General features: G+C 39.8%; 1 protein-coding gene and 1 long non-coding RNA gene across 3 annotated transcripts in view; one reads left to right on the top strand and one right to left on the bottom strand.

Annotated features, from left to right (window-relative positions):
* Nucleotides 1-2,261: 2,261 nt before the first annotated feature.
* Nucleotides 2,262-18,519, top strand: part of Pla2g4a (phospholipase A2 group IVA) — a 145,123-nt gene continuing 128,865 nt past the window's right edge. The window contains exon 1 of the mRNA XM_021645437.2: nt 2,262-2,417. The gene's annotated coding sequence lies outside the window, so the exon portion shown is untranslated. The remainder of the gene's footprint in view (nt 2,418-18,519) is intronic.
* The window catches only part of LOC132646369 (uncharacterized), a 34,845-nt gene continuing 24,739 nt past the window's right edge, over nt 8,414-18,519 (bottom strand). For both annotated transcript variants that reach the window (XR_009584585.1, XR_009584584.1), the window contains one exon: nt 8,414-11,726. This is a non-coding gene — a long non-coding RNA (uncharacterized LOC132646369). The remainder of the gene's footprint in view (nt 11,727-18,519) is intronic.

Genomic DNA, 18,519 nt, shown 5'->3' with positions numbered 1-18,519 from the left:
TCTGGTTCTGTTGCTCTCCTTGTGGAGTTCCTGTCCTCTCCAGATCTTACTATTTCCCACTTCTTTCATAAGATTACATGCACTCTGCCCAACAGTGGGCCATAGGTCTCAGCATCTTCTTTGAGAGTCTGCAGGGCAGAGCCTTTCAGAGGCCCTCTGTGGCAGGTTCCTAGCTTGTTTCCTGTTTTCTTCTTCTTCTGATGTCCTTCCTCTTTGCCTTTCAGAATGGGGATTGAGCATTTTAGTCAGGGTCTCTCTCTCTTGATTAGTTTCTTTAGATGTACAGATTTTAGTAGGTTTATCCTATATTACATGTCTATATGAGTGAGTATATACTGTGTGTGTCTTTCTGCTTCTGGAACAGCTCACTCAGGATGATCCTTTCCAGGTCCCACCATTTACCTGCAAATTTCATGATTTCCTTATTTTTCATTGCTGAGCAATATTCCATTGTATAGATGTACCACAATTTCTGCATCCATTCTTCAGTTGAGGGGCATCTGGGCTGTTTCCAGCTTCTCGCTATTACAAATAAAGCTGTTACAAACTTCGTTGACATATGGAAAAATGCAAATAAATCCATACTTATCACCCTGCACAAAACTAAAGTCCAAGTGGATCAAAGACCTCAACATAAAACCAGACACATTAAATAGTTTAGAAGAAAAAGTGGGGAAGACCCTAGAACTCATTGGTACAGGAGACAACTTCCTGAACAGAACACCAACAGCACAGGCTCTAAGAGCAACAATCAATAAATGGGACCTCCTGAAACTGAAAAGCTTTCAGTTTCAGTAAATCAAAGAACACCATCATCAAAACAAAACGACTGCCTACAGATTGGGAAAGAATCTTCACCAACCCTTTATCTGACAGAGGGCTAATATCCAGTATATATAAAGAACTAAAGAAGCTGAAAAGCAGCAAACCAGGTAATCCAATTGAAAAATGGGGAACAGAGCTAAACAGAGAATTCTCTGTAGAGGAATATAGAATGGTGGAGAAACACTTAAAGAAATGCTCAACATCATTAGCCATTAGGGAAATGCAAATCAAAGCGACCCTGAGATTTCACCTTACACCCATCAGAATGGCCAAGATGAAAAACACAAGTGACAACACATGCTGGAGAGGCTGTGGAGAAAGGGGAATCCTCCTCCACTGCTGGTGGGAATATAAACTGGTACAACCATTCTGGAAATCAATCTGGTGCTTTCTCAGACAACTAGGAATAGCACTTCCTCAAGATCCAGCCATACCACTTCTAGACATATATTCAAAAGAGGCTCAAGTACACAATAAGGACATTTGCCTTCTCTTCTTGATGGATTATGACGGACTGTGATCGGGACCTCTCTGCCAAATAAAACTTTTGCATTGTAAGTTGCTGTCAGTCAGAACTTTTATCCCAGCAATAGAGAGCAAACTGAGAGAGGAATAAAGGAGAACAGTGCTTTTTAAAAACACTGATGATATTAGTCAGGAGAAGAATGAAGGTGTTGCAGAAGAGTACAGCTTCCTGATCAGGGTTCTTAGGATAATGGTGTTTCATAGATTCTCATGATGTGTTTTGAGATATGGCTTCACTATGCTGGCCTTAAGCTCATAGACTCTCATGTTTCTGCCTCCCATTCGCTGGGATTACAGGTGTGAGCTACCAGTAAGCTTGCACTTGTAAGGGATGCAATATTTTCTTCACATAATAGTTATCAAATGCTTCAAATTGCATTGCAAACTTCAGATTCTGCCAGATTTGTTGTTTCTAAGTCTGAACAAGTGTGTTTATTTTTTATTTTTGTAAAGTCTTAAACAACTCAGAAGTTTTAAGTTTAGGGAGAAAAGTTTGAGCAGGTTTGATTTTGAAAGTGGTGTAACATTGTTCAATTGTAAGTTACACACACACATAATTGTGTGTACATATATATGTGTGTGTGTGTGTATGTATATATACATATATTTGTTTTTGTTTAAAAGTTAGCCTTCTAAATACTTTAAAAATGTTCAACATAGCATATCTTTTCAACCTCGCTTTTGCTGTGTTAGAAAAAAGAGGAAGTAGTGACTGGATAAAGACAAGTAACAGTATTACACACACACACACACACACACACACACACACACACACACACGCACGCACAATATCCCGGACCAGTTAGGCCACATATTTTTAAAGCATGTTTTCTGACTTCAAAGGCCTAATTCAACACTGAGAATTTTACCAGTGGAGCTCTTGTCCTCTGGCCTCCCTTGAATTCCACCTTAAAGTCCACCGTCAGAGCGACGACCCGCCCACTTCTTATCCCCGCCCACCAGCGGGATAAGAACTTTCTTGAAGTCGGAACCGTGAGGGGGATCGTGACTGACGGAAAGCTAAAGGCACCGAGAAGCCTGAGGAGTCTCCTTTAACTCTGGGAACTGTAAGCGAAGCCTTTACTCTCCCCGCCTGCCTGCTTCCTCTTGCACTCTCCGCACTCTCCGTAGCTATTCCTTGGTCAGCTTGCTAGGAGGAAGGCAGCCACACGCGATTGACCTCACTTCTCTCCCGCCTCTGCCTTTGGGGAAGATTCACAAAGCAGGCTTCAGTTTCCTTCTAACCGATGAGCATTTGCTTTCCTGGGTGTAAAAGCAGATTGTTATAAAGGGAATTAAACTGTTTCCTTCAGCGGGTGCTGGGAATTTTAATATTTATAGAGAAGTGAGTTGGCGCGTCTTTGTGTTCCACGTGATGCCACCCAATGATTCCTGACTCCTGGACTCAGCTGCACGAGCTGCACACTGCTCGACAGTGAAGATCTTTAGGGGTGCTTTGGTCACTCATTTAAATTTTAATTGTAAAAATAAAAAAGTCATATTAGTGACTTATGCAGAGAATCCCTGGGTATTTAATGTGTTGCCGTGTTACATGACAGACAATATCGACTAACCGTGAACTAACAAGCACCGCTGTTCTCTTGGTCTCTGGGGAACTTGTTGTGACAGGAAAACAGGTCAATGTTGTTTTTTTTTTTTGTTGTTGTTGTTTGTTTGTTTTTAAATACTTGATGAAGTTGTACGTTTGAATTTTGAGAGTGAATACTATTTTAGAATTGGAGTTCAAAAGAAGGAAGGGGAAAGGCATTTGATTTTGAAATAACAGTGGCTTAACCTTCTTTAGTCTTTTACAGCTTGTAATGATTCCAGTCTTATGTATTCACTTCAGAACCTATCAAAGCAGACGCTGAGACTTATGGCCAACTGTTGGGCAGAGTGCATGGAATCTTATGTAAGGAGTGGGAAATAGTAAGATCTGGAAAGGACAGGAACTCCACAAAGAGAGCAACAGAACAAGAAAATTTGAACACAGGGATCTTTCCAGAGACTCATACTCCAACCAAGCACCATGCATGGAGATGACCTAGAACCCCTGCACAGATATAGCCCAGTTTAGTGTCCAAGTGGGTTCCATAGTAATGGGAAGAGGGACTGCCTCTGACATAATCTGATTGGCCTGCTCTTTGATCACCTCCCCCTGAGGGGGGAGCAGCCTTACCAGGGCACAGAAGATGACAGTGCTGCTACTCCTGATGTGATCTGATAGACTAAGATCAGAAGGAAGGAGAGGAGGACCTCCCCTATTAGTGGACTTGGGGAGGGGCATGTGTGAAGAAGGGGGAGGGAGGGTGGGATCAGCAGGGGAGGAGGGAGGAGTTTATGGGGGGATACAAAGTGAATAAAGTGTAATTAAAAATAAATAAATAAATAAATAAATATAGCAGGTAAAAAAAAGAAAGAAAGAAATATGCTCCTGCTGTTGCCTGACAATTTAAACTGGGTTCAGTGAAGGCCAGTGGAAAGCGTTAGAGACTAGAGAGGTTCGACTCAGAAGGGGGAGGTTCTATTGTTGTGTTTGGGATTCTAATTTGGGAAATTTCTTCTGTTTGTTGGATCCATTGAAATACAGTCAAAGAGATTCACAGGGAATTTAATGAAATAAACCCATTGAGTCTGAAATTATGTCCCAGGTATACTGAGACCTTGCCAATGAAGTTGGTCTTTGCTTTCACTGAGCTCACAAAGAGTTAAATTTTAAATTAAGCAACATTGTGAAGTGCACAGAGAAGTTTAATTGGCCTGTCCTCAAAGTTTTACAAACTTCCTCTAACAGAAGCATATTTTATGGGAAGAGACACCCACCATTTCATTTTTTATAGCTTTTCATATTTATTTTTAAATAGGAAAAATGAAATTATGAGACATGTGTCTTAGCCCCTGGTGAGGCTCATGTCATAGCGGTAAATTGGCCTGTTTGTAACACTTGTCTTTCCTACCTCTGCTGCTTATTAGGCAGAGTCCTGAGGCTGATTGTTTGAATGTTTAAATATTAGTAAACATGTTCCAAAAAAAAAAGAGGAAGACAGAAGTTGCCATGGTTTCCTTTCTTCCCCTTCTGTTTATCACCACATCCCCTCACTCTCCCTCTCCATGCTGGTAAGTGGTATTTCTTTCACCACTTTTCTTTCTTTTTTATCAGTGACTCCTTCACAAACATTTTCAGAACTCTGAGTCCTAGGATAATGAACCTTTGATCTTCCAATGCACACAAATCTGAAAGAAAAAAAATTCACGCACATGCCGAAGGAATGGACTGTTTCATAGAACTTTAGGTTTTCTGATAACATATCAAAGTAGCAAACTACTTTGCTTGTGAGTAGGGGAGTGCCTCATTGTTGATACTGTAGTATCCACACTGGCACCTGTTCACTAACATTTAGGAATTCCAAACACTTTAGTGCCTAGAAAGCAAGAGGCCTATATTCTAGACTCAAACCCATAATAATCTGCCATGATATATTAGACTTGAGTCTTTTGGTTTAACCACAATAAATGTTATGGCGAAATAGATGCCAGCTTTCGATTGAAGCATGAAAGACACCCATATATTCCATTTTTGTCCTAACATTCTGAATTAGATTTCCCAGGTTGATCATGTGTTTTAATATTATCACTTACTACAAAGATAATTAACATCCACTGTCAAAAGCTTGTTAAATAATAGAAAATTGCAACAAAACAAAAAAATTGTTCTCCTCTACAGTGTTTATTACTTTTAAGTAACCTTCATCTATTTATTTACCTTTTTAGTGAATTATTGATTTTTTTAACATACGTTAGTATATAGAAAAAGAATTCCTGTACTTTCATTAATTTATGCTTTGACACATTTTCCTTTATAATATATATTCTACTCCCTTATAGACTTGCAGATTTGAGAGTTAGATTTTGGTGCTGTTTTCTATGGCACTTTCTCATGACTTATATGAGTCTATTAAAACATTTTTTTTTGTAATTGTGACTCTATATTCATCCATATTTTAGCAAACACTATTGAGTCTCTACTCTGAGTCAGATACCATGTATGTGATGATAACTTACCTATGAACTAAAGACTATGGCTCTTGCTATGAGCTATCTTCAGTCTGTGGATATGCTGAATTGACCAATCATAAATTATTGAATATTTAGATTGATTCTAAATATAATTTAATCTAGAGCCATTTTTATTAGTTTGTATAGCTCAGTATGAGTCAGTCTTAAAAGTGCATTTCTAGATAGCAATGAGATCATAAGCCACCTAGTTACTTTTAATCTCCATATTGTTATTTTTTAGCTGTAAAATAAGAATAAAAATAATTCAGTATGTTGATTCTGTAACTAGTAACAGAGTACTAGTTACTCTTTGCCATTTTGCTTTTGAGAAGTGTATCCATTCTTAAGTAGCTTGAGGTGTTGCAGCTTGCCCAAGATAACATTGGATGGTATCATACAGAATAAGCTGAGAATCCAGTCGTTCAGACTACTGCTACTGGAGGAGTGCCACCTTATTTACAGTGGTATCTCTTTCTTAAACAAGTCTGGCAAATGTTCAGAATAGTTATTAGAAGTCTGCATTTTTCAATGTCACCTTAATTTTTTTTTCTCAGCGTTAACTCTTGGACTAACAAAGCTAAACAACTATAGTTGACATCATCAAAGATCTTTTGGAATCTTCATAGATTTTGGAGAATGTCAAGGTATTGCCAATACAGATGTAATTCCAAAGTTGAAATAGAAATCCTGGATATACTATCTTCGCCAATATTTAGGTGGTTGGTTTCAGTGTTTCATGGAACTTCCCTTCCGAATGGGTGGCAATGAAGAAGGACATGAAAGCAAATCATATTCTCATAGACTCATAGTTCATCATAACTGAGGAAATACAAGAGAATTCTGAGAAGATGCCCCATAAACTTGTGTGGCCTCTCTCTCAGCTCTAGAGACATTCAGGCTTAGTGTAGAAAAAGTAGGGCAAAGGCTAAGGACTAGTTACTAAGAGCCAAGGCTTTTTGGTTTTTTTGTTTGTTTGTTTGTTTGTTTTTAAAAAATGCCCATGTTTGTCAATAATAAACTTTGGCCAACTCATCATCTTCCACCTCTTGACTACTGGGGTAACAAAGAGCTGGGGAACTTCAGTTTTTTTCAGAGAAGGCAGCAAGCAGGGAAGATATTCTTCTCATGGTTTGATACCATTACCTGTGTGCGCATGTGCATGTGTGTGTGTGTGTGTTGAGAGTGGGGCTGAAGCATGTTTTTTGCTGCTCTTAATATGTAGTTTTTGTTTTATTGTCTGTGACTCTTAATACAGTCATAACAGTCTTTAAATACAGTTTCCTTCTCTTCTAAAATAAATGTAAATAACACAGTGCTGACCATAAGCAGATTTGAAATGCTGCACTACCTGTACAATCACTCAATTAATTCAAATGACTTTAGAGAAACTGAACCAACACCCTTGAGAGAGATGAGATTAAAAGATAATCATCGAACAGTCCTCAGCTTTCTTTTCCTCCTCATTAACACATGCATCTATGGGCAATTTGCTTCCTTTTCTTGTTCCTTTGCTTGGCTTTGTAGTCTGTAGACAAATTTTGGTATTTTAGGTGAGAGTAGGTTTTGAGCTAGCCCACATGTATCCCTCACATGTCTAATTTCAGCATTCTTCTGAAATATGGAAAACTCATGTGTCTGCAAGGCTCAGCTTATATTTTCTTACTCGTTTGTTTGTATTTGTGAGCTATTTCCTGATCATTTAGTTTGAAAAAGTGGATTCTGTTATTATCTCCTATTATTATAGTGCTATGTGCATAAGAACTTTGTTAATAAGTGAGGATGGTAGACAAAAGTAATTCCTGCTACTTAGGAAACTGACTCAGGAGGGTGAAAGAGTTCAAGACATGCCTGGGCTAAACATTAAGTTCATTTGCTTGTCAAGCATTCAGTAAGCTTTTGATTTAGTCCCCAATACTGAAAAAGGAAAACAAAAACAAACAACAAAATGAACAGAAAATTCCATTTTTTCCACTGTTGATGATAACTGTGAATTAGCAGAGCGGTCGCTGCTGTTGACATTTAGAGATGTGAAAAGAGAAATCTGGGAAACATCTCTCTGTCCAAGCCTGTCCAAGGCATCCACCCTGCTGTACTTTGCATATTTCATTAGAGCAGCTGACTTGTTCATTTTCCTGTTCTTGATGTTCTGTATTTGTGATTGTCAGCCCTGTCCTGCTCAGGTTAGTAGAGACATTGTAAGGGAAGGTTCAGAAAAGTACATTGTCCCGAAGTCCAGCCCCCAGCAGCTCAATCGTTCTGCCCTTGTAACTTGGTTACTGATTGAGAGGACAATGCGCTAACACTTCAGAATGAAAAAGTAGTTTCTGATTCGTAATTTCAGGGTCTTTGAACTACTGAGTATTTTATATAGGTACATAGTACTTTAAAGAAAATAAAGCATATGATATTTTATCAAATCTACAAAATAGTCATTAAAAAGTGATTTTTTTTAATGATGCATGATAAAAGATTCTTATTTAACCTAAGGATTTACATCCAGGTTGGTAACAGAGAAGCTTCTTAAGAGTATTTGGAGTCTTAAGGTTCTTTCAATCCCTCATTATGCCAGACAGTATAAAGCATTTGCATTCACCCTTTGCAGAACAAGCTTACTGTTCCTAGCAATCCAGACAGACACTTACAGTAAGGAAGATCGATGCTTCTTCTCAGGGCTTATAATCTTCAGTTATAAACTCGTTTTAGTATACATATGCATGACTTGGTCATAAATATGAAATAGCTGAGGCCTGCATACTGGGTGCAACTCTGCCTCAAAAAACATTAGGTCAGCAGGTAGCTTCTGAGTCTCAGTCAGTGAATTGGCACACTTCCCAGTTGCACCATACTTCATGCCCGCATCTTTGACAAGATAAGCGAGTTGAACACAGTCCATAGGCAGCACACTTGTTGTTAACCCCTGGTTGAAAGATAATTCCTTGTTGGATTCATGAATCTACAATTCCAGAAAACACTGCTTGTCTAGGGGAAGCAAAAGCATCTCTTACATTTTTGGGTTCTGATATTTATTTATACAACAAAAAGTCAATTGAGTTTGTAGTTTCTTTGCCTGTGTTTTATGCAATATTATGAAAACACCCAGAGAAGTAATTTAGAATTTAGAGCAATTATGTTGGAATTTATAAAAAAAACAACTTGTATACCTTATAATGATATAGACATTCTGTATCATAGGTCATTCTATATAGTCTTTCATTTATAATATGATATATTAATTACCATTAGTGACTTACTGTGTCTACCATAACCTCAAATAGGTTTCTACCTTCTTTTCACTCAACTGTTATAAAGAAGAGAAAGATAATTTTAAAATTAGCTGAGTTCATGGCCACATATTAAAGAACAAAAACTTGACATTTTTATAGTTCATGGAACAGCATTTTACTTCAGTGTTCATGTCCAAATAACATCTTCTAAATATTGGTAGAGTCTTGATTCTTAGAAGTTGTAACAAACACATTTTAGGAAGATTTGTTATAGCAAAAATTACAATTTAAAAAAATGTTTCTTGAGACCCAGGGTATAGTTTCAAGTCTGTAATCCCAGACAGGTAGATCACAAGTTCAAGGCTTACCTAGGACACAGAATGAGTTGAAGGCTAGCCTGGTCAGCTTAGTGATGTCATGACTCAAAGTGAGTAGTAAAACAATAGGGCTGGGATATAGTTCAATGTTTGTGTATTTGCTGAACTTGTGCAAGGCTCTAGCACTAAAACAAACAAAAAAAAAACCTAAATATCAAAATAAAAAGGTTTAATTTAAAACTATTAAACAGTCATTATACTCTGTTGCTTAGTATTTATTTTCTGAGCTAGCAACAACCAGGGATTTAAAATTGACATATGTAAAAGTTTGCGATATTTAAACATAACTTCCTTTCTCACTTGCGTTGTCTGTAGTGATGCCTCTCTCTTGTTAATGACAGATGATGAAATGGTCAATTTAAAGTGTGAGGGATGAGAGGCAGTGTGCAGGCAGTGAACAGAGCGAGGACAGCATGGTTCACTCTGGCTCCCCGCAGAGAACAGCATTTGTAAAGGAACCTACAAAGAAGCAACCACAGATGAGAAGCCAGGGGTTTAGGGCAATATGGGAACACAGGAAGGGTAACAAAGTTTGAGTAGGATGCGGATGGAGATTGACCTCTGTGTTAGAGAAGGTAGAGCTTGTTCCTGATCTTCACCAGGTCCGTCTCAGTGCAGTGATGGAGACAGACTAGAGGAGAAGGTGAAGTGGGATGGAAATGCCTGAAGCCAGCGGACAGTGCAGATATGGGTACAGCAAGCAAAGGATCCTTTCTAGAAGGATCAGGGACTGATGGAGACTGCAGCATATTTTCCAATCAGATAATCTGAGCGAACATGATGAATTAGGAAAGTCTTTGTCATCAGAGCAAAGTCCTTGTGGAGCTAAGGATCTTCTGATTCTGAGCCATGTCCACCAGGTCTATCCAGGAGAAGGAAGGTGGCCTCTTTAGTGAGGGACTGTCACATGCAGAGAGTCTCAAGCTAAGAGAGTGTGGGTGGGTAAGATGCTGGAGGTTGTGAAGGAAGCCGAGTCACTTCCATGAGGAGTGGAATTCTAAGATATAACCACTACCTGGTTGTGTGATGTCTCTGTAGCTGTGCTTAGATGATAGGTGTGAAGGCAGCTGCAGAGCTGATTGTTGAGTGTATGTGTCTTCTCGTTTTGTTTCTCCCCCACCCCACCACCCTTTTCCAAAAAGAAGGAAGGAAAGAAGAAAGGGAGGAAGAGAGGAAAGGAGACAGGAAGGAAGGAAGGAAGGAAGGAAGGAAGGAAGGAAGGAAGGAAGGAAGGAAGGAAGGAAGGGAGAGACAGAAAGAAATGGAGGGAAGGAGGGGTAAGGAGGGAGAAAGGAATAAAGAAGGAAGGAAGAATTGAAAGCCTTGAAAATAAAACAGTGCATTAAGAAAAACAAAAACCCAAACAGGACCAAACCATAAACATAAAACACCTCAAATAAAAATACATAGAAATCCAGGAACTTTTAGGACTCAGGTCATTTTATGCAAGTTGGTTAGTAACTGGCAGGGTGAGTCACTCTTTGGCTTGGTTTCCAGTAGGCAGGAATGGAGCCTTTGTTTCTTTCAAACCCCTGTTGGGTTCCATGCTTCTCCCTGTCTGTGTTAGGTCTGCTTCTACACTTGATTGGATCCCAATGGCTTTTTTCCTGTTCCAAGAGCCGACGTTCTGGAATCTGTTTTCTTCATGTCCTAATTGGTAGAATTGCTGCTGAGGTTGGTTTGGTTTCTCAGTGTTTGTTTGCCTCCTCCCCTGCTTCTGCTGGTATCCTAGTGAAGTCCTTAGGTCCTGCTTGCAGTACATCACTAGCCATTTGTCTATCACTCTGGTTTCTGAGGAAAATTTTAAAAATATATTATTATTTTAAGACAGATTTTTCTGGGCTGGAACCCACTCTTTGGGCCACCTAGGAGCCTCAGTTTCCTGGATCTGGGATCACAGGTGTGTGTCGTCTATTATCCCTGGCTCTTGGAGTGTTAGTGTATCTGCTAAGACCTTCTAGAATTTGATTGCTCTGGTGGAACTCTACAGTACAGGGTTGGGAATTATTGTATCAGAAGAATGCTTGCCTAGCATGTGTGAGGCTCTGGGGTCCATCCCTAGTACCAACAAAAGCAAATCTTAGGTGAACCAAAATCATATTATTTCTGAGACAATTAGTAATGAAACAATATTCAAAGAGAGGATCTTCTTTAGAGTCCTACTGTCAGGATGTGCTTTCTTCAACCTGACCTTTTTTTTTTTTGTTTTGTTTTTAATCTAAAAGTCACTACTTTCTTGTTTTTCAATCACCAGAGTCTTAAGGAACAGCTGGCTCTCATAAGCAAAGTGATGAGTTCTTCCCGTCCATGACAAAAACAATATTATTGAAACATTGACTCATATACTTCTTCAAAGCTAAAAACAAAAAAATAAAAAAAAAATCACATTTTCTTAAGTCTATTAGCCATTTTCATAAATTCTCTGCACATAAAAGAGCCTCACTTCTGAGCTAATTAGAGCCTTAGTCTGAGGGGCTCAAGCTGTCCAGCATGTAAGACGAGTGGACACTCTGGACAGAGGCTTTGAGATTGGTCCTGGCTTTGCTGTGACTAGCAGTACTGCCCCACTGGCAGGCCCTCCTTCCCATCACCCCTTTCCTCCTCTCCCCCCTTCCCTCCAGGTTCCAGGTCATGAAATGGAAAGTCACTGTGCACTTCCCTCCGGGTTCTGCCCATGTGGCTTAGGCGATGGCTTAGTTCTGTCAGCCAGCTTCCTTGTCTGTAAAATGAAGGGGAGTGCCAAGCATTAGTTTTGATAACTTTATATTTACAAAAGCAATGGCAGGCACTGAACTGAAACCTTATAGATTTGATTAATGCCTTTGGTACAGCTTTCTAGCTCAGGCATAAAGGTTGAGGAAACATAGAGTTGATTTTTAGAAGTATGATAGTAATTGTAATCTAACCAAATTCAATCTAGCATTGTATAACACCCGAATATTCAAGGTACAAATGCAATATGGTGCTAGCAAGTGAAAATGGCATAGAGAGAATGTTTTCTTTTCATGTGTTATTTTATTTAATTTTGAATTGCAAGATGAATATATTTTATATCATATTAACCTTTAAAGTTCTAGGAGGCATTCTGTTCTCAAAATTTTTGAATAAAATTTAGAACAATGCTGGTGTGTGCTTCAGAGACACCAAGCCACACTTAAGTATTATTTAATACTCAGAGACTGTCATAGTACTATATCTCATAATAATTGTTTCATTTAATAATCTGGTGGTTTTATTAATCTCATGCTGCATTGAGGCGTTCCTAACCTTTACTAAACTGCCAGAGTGTACAACCAAAAGGCGATCAGGAAGCATTGAGAATACTTTCCTAAAATACAAACTTTGTTTTTACAGACCCCTTAATCCTGCAAAAGACTGGGTTTGTTTCTCATTTCAAAAGAGGATTGCCATTCCTTCCCAGTATTTATAGTCAAGTAGAGAATTGTGACCTTGAAGACCTATTTCACTTTATACAATTCTGGACCTGCAGTCTTGTGTTCTCATGTTTTAATGGTTTAACTTCATGATGATTAAAAGACAGCTGGATGAAGTGCTCCCCCAAATTAACACAATTTCCCTTTATAGTTTTTAGTTCACTTGTTCCACTTAAAGATCTTGTTGATATTCACATTTTTTGAAATTATTTTATTTTATTTTTTTTCGAGACAGAGTTTCTCTGTATAGCCTTGGCTGTTCTGGACTTGCTTTGTAGAACAGGATGGCCACGAACTTAGTGATTGCCTTTTCTGCTTCCCTGAGTGCTGGGATAATGGGCCTGCAACTAGGCCCAGAAACATCCACATTTTTACTGACAGACAAGATAAGTATCTCCAGTTTCCAAAATAGTTGCTGTTTCATGCTGGTTGAAAAGCAGAGTGAGGAAGATCATCTAGAATTAAAATGGCCCCCACAATACAGTTCTGCTCATCAGATGGGTTTCCAGGAGGCTTTGTATATACTCATTGTTTTAGAGAAAAGATGGGTCTTTCTCTGTGGACAATCTGGGTAAAAATCATTGGTAGAAAACCAAACCAAACCAAATCAAACCAAACCAAACCAAACCAACCAAACCAAACTCCCCAGAGGGGAGTGGAGCTCTGAGCAGAACACAAATCCTCCCAATGAGGCATTTTGGGGGTTTACAGTCTGTCTCTGTGTGTAATATTTGTAAGCAAACAACTTGTAAGATGGGTCAAATATTAGAAAGTATAAAAGATGAAATAAAGCATGAAGTCATCTTTTGTCAGCCACATGGTGAAATTAAGTTACTACTTGTTATTGAATTCATTCATTCAGTCTACTTCACACCACCAAAGGACTAACTTAGTGACTTAGCCTACTAGCCAAACTAAAATGTATATGTTTCATTTTAACTTTGATTAATTTTTAAAATCTTTACTCTACACACTGAGGTATAGAATGAGAAATGAATGTACAGCTGTCCTCTAACTGAGCTAACTTGGCTGAGCTTGTCTGTTCCACAGGCCTTTGCTTACATACCTGGTACATAACGATGGCCAGCATGATAAAGAGTATTTCCTCCAGCTGAAAACTTTTACCACTCTAAAATATGACCAGAATGGCCACTTGCTTAGGGGAAAAGACGGCAAAAAATAGCCAACCTGAATGTCAAGGAAAGAACATGAGGAACAGGCTGGGCATTGAGGAGGCTTTTGCTTTGTGGTTCACTATGAAACTGGGCTGATCCATTGGCTTCCCCTGAGTAAGTGTTTCCAAGTGTCACGGTGGTGTAGGAAAATACTAGAGGAGCGTTACAGAGTGAACGTTCATTGATATGGAATGCTTGACGTTATGCATGGGAGCTTGCTGAGTGGTCAGATGGGTGGCTGCCCCAGTGAAAAGGTACTGTGCTGCCTTCTAACCAAAAAAATCTGGCTCAGGTTAGCAGGCCTTCTGGTGTTGGTCTCCTTGGTTTGCCTGTGGTATATATGCAAGATTAGAGTCTCACAACAGTGTGATGCAGCCATGATCATTCAGGCTTTTACAGCCATTGAAGCAGGACATTCTCCCCAAGCATGGTTGGATACCATAAAAAGCTAAAATGTTACGCTCAGGATGCGAGGCTAAGCACTGCACTCAGGGTCAGCCGCTTTGGACCCAGAGAAGAGCATGTCTGATTGCATGCCGGTTGATGCCCCAGGTCCCACCTCTGAGAAAAAGGTATCAGACGGGTCTGATGCTCTTTGGGTGGATGACACCTAAATGAACATCTGTACAAAGTCCCAATTTATTTCTAATATCAGAGATCAGACCTCTACTCTTGCCTGATGCGTCTAAAACAAAAAGGGGGAACTGTAGAGAGCTGCGGAATGCTATGCCTTAAAGATGGAGCTGGTTTCCGCCTTCCACCTTCCCGATGGTGAGTGCTCTCTGTCACGAACAATTCCACATTTGGCTAAGGCTGAGGATCTGGCTTGCTTCCATGTATGTGGACCTATCTGCATTGCCCATGTGGCACGCCTGGGTTGGCTACCCAGAGGCTATTTAAGCTGTGGGCTGGCTTTCCCCAGGGTCCGAGGATTGTTCAAGGTTCTTGAATAAACTGCATTGAAAAAAAAATAAAGTGACATATAGTTTTAAAATTAAAAAAAAAAAATCTGGCTCAGTCTGGCGTCTCAAAACAGGTAGCCATCTCCCATTCGCTGTATGCCTCATGCAAGCAAGCACATCTCACTGTTCACAAGGCTTTTTAATAACTTTGTTTCGTATCCTGTAATTTCCAAATGATTTCAGATGTGCTTTTTTTGTAAATTGTGTTTATTTTGTGAGCATATGTTTGTATGTAGATATTGCTTATGGTCAATAGCTGTGCATGCTCACTCTCTCTGTCTCTCTTTGTCTCTGTCTGTCCATCAGTCTGTCTTTCTTTCTCTCTCTCTCTCTCTGTGTGTGTGTGTGTGTTTAGGTCAGAGTGCCACTTAGGAGAGTTGGTTTTCTTCCTTCACCATGTGGGTTTTGCCTATTGAACTCAAGTCATCAGGCTTGGCAGCAAGTGCCTTTTCCCACTGAGTCATCTTGCTTGCCCTTTAGTATCACATTTGCCATGTCAGAATGATATAGAAAGGAAGAATTGCTATGAAGCAGGTCAGAATTCTAGGGCTGGCTTAGTCCTGTTAATGTTTCATACTACTTGGGAGAGGTGTTTTTACGTAATGTGGTTGTATGTTTGCCTGAATTTGAGTTGTCAATTAGACCAGTCATTCAGCCTTCAAAACTTACTTTGTTTTAATCTCAAAAATGTTAATAATAATTACCCTCTTGTTACAAAAAACCAATGAGATAGTGTGTGTACTTTACTTAACAAAGTATCTGGGAAATGATTAGCAAGTGTGTTTTTAGTCTTTTAGTAACTTGTTATGGTAGGTTTGGTTGATATCCCTGGGAAGCCTGCTTTTTTTTCTGAAGGAAAACAGAGGAGAAGTGGATCTGGGGAGAGATCACAGGAGTGGAGGAACGGGAAACTGTGGTCAGGATGTATTGTGTGAAAGAAGAATAAAACTACTTAAAATATTTAAGTCAATATCAAATCAATTCACTCGATCACAACTATATCACAAAAATAAAGTTTAATATGGAAAAAAATAGTACTGAAACAAGCAACTGCTTAGATACCTAGCAATTTTTAATGCTATAGTCTATGAATATTGACATTAATTCTCAGCACGTCTTCATCTACAGTCTTGGCAATTTCCCTCAGTTTACCATGAAAAGTCTTCATTTGTTCTTAATTGAGAGTAGTTAAATAGTATCTGCTGGTCCAACTAAAGAACCTGGAGAAGGAAGCAGAACTCTCCCTGTACCCTTCAGAGTCAGCGCAGCCACTGTGTAATGAAGCACACAGCTGTGCTGAGCGATCACTGGAAACACAGGAGTCTGAGCTAGTGAATGTATCAAGAAGGCTTCCTCTGAGCAATTACGCACAACCCTGAATGGCTGACAGTTCCAGGCAGAGTCACAGAGGACTGGGAGAGTCTTTAGTCCTGAGCCTTACCAAGAGCGCCATTTCCTTTTCCTTGTCCCTTCCTGTGCATCTACTGTGCTTCTCTGAAGTCCCATTTTAAGCCATTAGACTCGGTTCCTACTCCGAAACTCTGGCGCATGCTCTGTAGGTGGTTGTGGGTTTAGAGTGAGCTTTTAGGAAGGCACATGTGAGAGATTGGGAAGAAGCATTAGAGACCCAACAGAGAAAGCAGATGGGAAAAAATCAGTTCCACAGGAAGAACATGGGTTCCAGCACTCAGCACCAGGTTCCTCTTGGTGATGTGCTGGGCAGGCTCTGCAGTTACATGTCTGGGCTGAGAAACCCACCTAGTTTGGTAACCTGTGCCTCTGAGTCTGGGAGTATGCATTTACATCTCCTAGTGAACAAGGAACCTCTCATGCTTTCTGTGCTAAAGTAATGTGGCGTGGGGGACGTTTCTTAAACAAGTCTTAGACATTTAACTGCCTTTTTATTTGTTTGTTTTGACACAGGGTTTCATTTACGTAGCCTTGACTGACCTGGACCTGGCTATGTAAAGCAAGCTGGCCTCTGGCTCAAAGATCCACCTGCCTCTGCCTTCTGCATGCTGAGATTAAAGGCATGTGCCACCACCACAGCTGCACACATTTACTATTTTAATTGCTCTTTATTTTTCTCTGCCTGTGGGTGATAGAAAGCTTTGCTTAGCTTTAGCTAAAAACAACAACAACAAAAAAGCATCATCCATGCCATTCGAGAGCAGAACTTCAGTACTTCAGTAATGCCTGGGTGGTTATGATGTCTGGGAAGGATGCTGACTGGACACAGAGCCAAGCCCTTTTATATCCAGAGCACCTGTTTATCCAGCATAATGGAGAAATATTGGCTGTAGCATCAGACAAGCCAGTGACCCAGTGTTTTTACTTTTTAAAATCCTAGGGGATTTGAAATGCAAGCACCTCATATTTTCTATTTAAAAGTCACTGTTAACGGTAAAAAGAAAAGCACACGAAAAAAAAGATCAGAAAGAAGGAGAGGAGGACCTCCCCTATCAGTGGACTTGGGGAGAGGCATGCATGCAGAAAGGGGGGAGGGTGACACCGGGAGGGGAGGAGGGAGGGGCTTATGGGGGGATACAAAAGGAATAAAGTGTAATTAATAAAAGTTAAATAAATTTTTTTTTTAAATAAGATTTGTTCAGCAAATTGGCCAACTTCAGATGTCTTAGAACTCTCCAGAGCACCAAACACCTCTCCCAAGGTTGAGGCAGTTTGGGAGAGCATCATTTTTAGAAACAACAACACATTATTGTGTTCATTTCATTTGACTGAGGTTGGAGTTTACACACATTTGCTCATTTTATCCTCCCAGTGATTCTGTGAGACGGAGGGGCTGCTTTTCCTTTCATACAACAGATCAGGATGGGAGAGTGAGCAAGCTCTGGCTCTGGCTGAGGAAGGTAGCACTACATTGTGAAACTTCATGTCACTACCTAGGAAGTGTAATTCCTTTCCTTGCCTGCCACCAGATGCCATGGCTCTAATTATAGCCATCCTTTCCCTTTGTTACATCATCCTCTGGAGTGAGACAGAGGTGACAAAGCACTTCAGGCCCGGCGTTTAGTTTTTATTCACTTTTTCAGAGAAGCGTGTGTTGCCCTGACATGACTAAACGGGTTCTGGTCACAACATACGATATTAATCACTTGTTGAAAGCCAACAGCTGCATGACACACAAGCAAGTGTGTGTTGGGACGTGTACCCCAATTCTGAGTATTCTGGAGGTTTCAGATTATAGGGCATGAGGAAAAAATGGGGGAAAAGTTAAAAACCAAACCAAACCAACCAAACCATGAACTTCACGTCTTTTACTGAAAACTTGCAAGACAGTCTTTACTCAGGAAGACTGGTTATTTAGTCCAGTTAGAAGAAACAAGGGAAGCCTTCTGTTTTATGGATAGTCATTGTGACAGTTGTGCAACTTTGCTGTAGTAAGATTTCCAGGACTTAGCTAATTTTGGGGGAAAGGCATTTTCTTAGGGTTTAATATGGAGAGTTGGGTAGAGATGTCTTAATACCACAGAAACCTAAGAGTATCTGCTGCCATTACTGTCAGTCACAGGAGGGGAAAAGCGGGTGAGACAAAGCTGATTCCTAACCAGAACTTCAAGTGGAGTCACTGACAGTAATTATGCATGACTTTGTCTTGAGGGAAAGTGACTACATCGTAACTTGATTCCCTTAGGGTTGCTTTGCTATTTCCTGGGATGAAAATTGCACATATAAGTGACTTCTATTGACATTTCTTTTTTGAGACAGCATCTCACTATGTTGCCCTCGCTGACCTTGAACTCACAGACCACCTTCCTTTGCTTCTAGAGTCCTTGGATTTAAGGCATACATCACTACAGACCCCATAACATACGCTACATTTTAAAACAAGCTAGAGATAATTAAGGTACAAAATTCCTAAAGTGTTAAACAGAGTTCTGTTTGCCTTTTCTTAAGTTTCCTTATCATATGTAACCAAA

The sequence above is a fragment of the Meriones unguiculatus genome, chromosome 11, assembly GCF_030254825.1.
Source record: "Meriones unguiculatus strain TT.TT164.6M chromosome 11, Bangor_MerUng_6.1, whole genome shotgun sequence".
Classification (NCBI taxonomy): domain Eukaryota; kingdom Metazoa; phylum Chordata; class Mammalia; order Rodentia; family Muridae; genus Meriones; species Meriones unguiculatus.
Note: the sequence above shows the minus strand (reverse complement) of the source record. Positions and strands in the feature narration are given on the sequence as shown.